This window comes from Camelus ferus, chromosome 7 (genome assembly GCF_009834535.1).
Source record: "Camelus ferus isolate YT-003-E chromosome 7, BCGSAC_Cfer_1.0, whole genome shotgun sequence".
NCBI lineage: Eukaryota > Metazoa > Chordata > Mammalia > Artiodactyla > Camelidae > Camelus > Camelus ferus.
In genome coordinates, this window is record NC_045702.1 from 23,083,553 (window position 1) to 23,087,292 (window position 3,740).

The 3,740-nt window shown below is 46.5% G+C and overlaps 1 pseudogene; it reads left to right on the top strand.

Annotated features, from left to right (window-relative positions):
- The first annotated feature begins 1,455 nt into the window (after positions 1–1,455).
- LOC102509097 lies at positions 1,456–2,791 on the top strand (annotated as a pseudogene).
- Positions 2,792–3,740: the final 949 nt, after the last annotated feature.

Sequence of the window (3,740 nt, forward strand, 5' to 3'; positions counted from 1 at the left end):
GTATTCCAAAACCTAGAAAATACTTTTCTCTAGTATTTTTGTTAAATATCTATTCATACATTTTTTAATTTTTTAATTGGGCTGTCTGCCTTTTTTATTGTTTGTTCTATTCTGGATACAATTCCTTTGCTATATACATGTGTTGAAAATATATTTCCCACTCTGTGGCTTCTTTATTCACTTTCTCAGTGAAGTCTTTTGATGAAAAGGAGTTCTTAATATTAGTGTACTTCTATGGCTGGGGATATTGTGTTTAGCACATTAAATATTTGCCTATTCCAAAGTCATGAAGATTTTTTTCTCTTTTTTTTGAAAGATTCAATGTTATATTTTTTCACATTAAGGATCTACAACATATCTGGCTTTTTTAGTACTGTGTGGGGTAGAGGACAGACAGATTATTACTTTTCCCATATAGATGGACAATTATCCACGCACTGTTTACTAAAAATACCATTTTCTTACTGCACTATATGTAAGCTTTGTCATAAATATAGGCAGGTCTGTTCTGAGCTTTCTATTTCACTAGTATGTGTGTCTACCTTTGGGAACCTATTGTGCTGCATTAACAACTAGTAGGTCTTAAAATCTTTCAGTATAATTCTTCCAACTTGGATGACTTCTTCAACATTGTCTTGACTTCTCTAGGTTATTTGAATTTCCATATAATTTTTTTTTATATAATCACCATGTTAATGCTCAGAAAATATATCTAGGAATTTGATTGGGATTGCATTTAATCTATATATCCATTACAGAAAAAAATGACATTTTTCAATATTGAGTTTTCAAATCCATGAGCAAAGTATTTGTTTTTCTATTTATTTTTGTCCTCTTTAATTTTACTCAGTAAAGTTTGTAGTTTGGGAGGTAAATCTTACATAGCTTTTATTATATGAAAATTAACAAATTAGTTCTTAGGCATTTGATATCTTTATTCTATTGTAAATGGGATTTTAAAATTTATATCTCTTTCCTGGCAAAATAGAAATATTAGCTCTAGTCTTCCTCCTTAAAACTAAAAACCCGCAGAAATACAACCCGGCAGGCGTAGGAAGTCTCTTTAATGTGGAAACAGAAGGTGTGTTCCCTAGGGACCTTGAGACCCCAGAAAGGCAAGGCAGGGAATTCCTTGGTTTTCCCATACATCCCAGACTAGTGCAGTCCAGAGACCTCAAACCCAGAACTGTCAACAGGCACAAAGAAATCTTCAAGAAAAGCGTTTTCTCTTGCCAGAGGACGGGGGAAAATGTGACCTAAAAACATAAAGCCTTTTTGGCAATACCTACCCTACTTCAGCCAAAACACCTACAAAATATTTGTACCCCCACCCTGAATCGTTGTGGCCCGGACACGTGGTGTGGAACCTGCGCAGTGGCCACAGGTGGGATCTCTGAGACCTGCGGTCAGGTGGAAAGACGTCGGCCCTCACTGCCCTGTAAGTACGCGGATGAGAATCAGGCTCGCTACATTAAGAACTTGCGGAATGCGTGGCCATCCAGAGAGTGTCCTCTCAGACCGAGAAGGCGGAGATCTGGAGGATGATGGACGTCGCCAACGCCGACATCAGGCAGCTGGGGAAATCGGGAACCAGAAGCTCCCCGATGGCTCGGAGATACCGCTTCCTCCTCTTTTACTCGGCAAACTGGGCTCAGACCCTCAGAAGAAAACGGCGTGCATCTGTGGACATTTGGACGTGCAGCCGGCAGCCCTGGAGGACGGCTGGGATAGCAAGCCCTTCACCTTGGTGGAATGAGATGGCAAACTGGATGGGAGAGGAGCAACGGACAATAAGGGGCAAGTAGCCTGCTGGATGAGCACCCTGGAGGTTTTTCAGAAAACCAATCAGGACGTTCCCATCAGCGTCCGCTTCTGTCCGGAAGGCATGGAGGAATCTGGCTCTGAAGGACTGGACATGCTGTTTTTTGCCCAGAAGGACACATTCTTCAAGGAACGGGGACTACGTCTGCAACTCTGACAACTACTGGCTGGTGAAGAACAAGGCCTGCATCACGGGACATCTGCTACTTTTTCATCGAGATAGAACGCAGCACAGAGACCTGCACTGGGGCGCGTGCAGTGGCTCCCGTGCACAAGGCCATGACCGACCTCATCGCCTGACAGGCTCCCTGGTGGACAGTAAGGGGAAGGTCCTCATCCCCGGCATCAACGAGGAGGTGGCCCCCATGATGGAAGAGGAGCTGGAGCTCAACAAGACTGACATGGACCTGGAGGAGTACGCCAGGGACGTGGGGGCAGAGACCCTGCTGCACAACTGCAAGAATGACACCCTGATGCACAGACGGCGGTCCCGTCCCTCTCCCTCCACGGACTGAAGGTGACTTCTCTGGGTCGGGGGCCAAGACCGTGATTTCTTGGAAAGTGATCGGCAAGTTCTCCAACAGGCTTGTGCTGAACATGACTCCTGGCCAGCCAGCAGGTCACAAGTTACTTGACTAAGAAGTTTGCGGAACCGCACAGCCCCAACAAGTTCAAGGTGTATATGGGCCACGGAGGGAAAGAAAACCTGGGGGTCCGACTTCAACCACTCCCTTTACATGGCTGGGAGAGGAGCCCTGAAAACAGTTTTTAGTGTTAAGTCAGACTTGACCAGGGTAGCAGTATTCCTGTGCCTTTGATGTTTGAGGAGGCCACAGGGGAGAATGCCATGCTGTTGTCCGATGGGTCAGCTGACGTTGGAGCCCACTCCCAGAATGAAAAGCTCGACAGGCAAAATTACATTGAAGGAACCAAGATGCTGGCGACGGACCTGTCTCAGCTGAAGAACTGAGCACCGCCCCACCCCCGCCACAGGGAGTTTGCCCTCCACCCTCACGTTCTTCCCATCTCTCAGAAAAGCGTAAGCCCAACTCTCTCCTTTTCTTGTCTTCAGAGTCCAGAGTGCTCACCATTACACGATGGAACTGCTCCTTTTCCTGTCTTCAGATTCTGCAGACTTCAAGTGGACCTGAGAGCACCCACCTGTCTCAGGATGGAGTTACTTGTACCCGGCAGCGATAAACGTTCAGTCCTGGGGGTAAACGAACCCAGATGACAGCTGAATTCTCACCAGTGGTCAGCATGACTTTGGCTCCAGAAAACAGGCGAGACCTAAAAGCCCAACTTCTTCTGTAGGAAGTTCCAGTTGACATCCACTTGGGATAAAGAGGACCTGGTGCTTCCTGGTCTCACCTCTGCCCCAAGTCAGGGTCGTGCACACTTGGAACATGTAGTGATGGGCACCTGATGTCTCCAGGGCCACCCGTTTTGATCCCTTGCTGTCTCGTGGGCATTCTGTCCTTTTGTCCAGACCTTAACCATTACTGGTGTTCCACATCTCCTCTTTATTACAATCCCCTCCAAACCTAAACCTAACTGGGAGAGTTATGCGGTCTCAATCTGTGTTGCTAAATAAAAAGTAAAAACAGGGAAAAAAAAAGTACTCATATCAAAAGGCACTGCATATTAATACGGAAGGTTGATTTTCCAGCCCATTTCCCTCTTATCCTTAGGGAATCGGGTGGCATAGTCACAAGCAGATTCCCCTGTAGGGGTGGTATCTCCAAGGGTACACGGGGAGTTGATCTTCATTCCCCTCCTGGCAGAAGCAGGCAATGCTCTAATGCCTCCCCAGGGTGGCGTTAGTGGGTTGTAGCAGGAGCTGGGCCTCCACACCCACCCAGCCTCCCCTGGAGCAAGGAGGAGCCAAGCAGTTCTGTTCTTTGAAAGACACTTTTAAG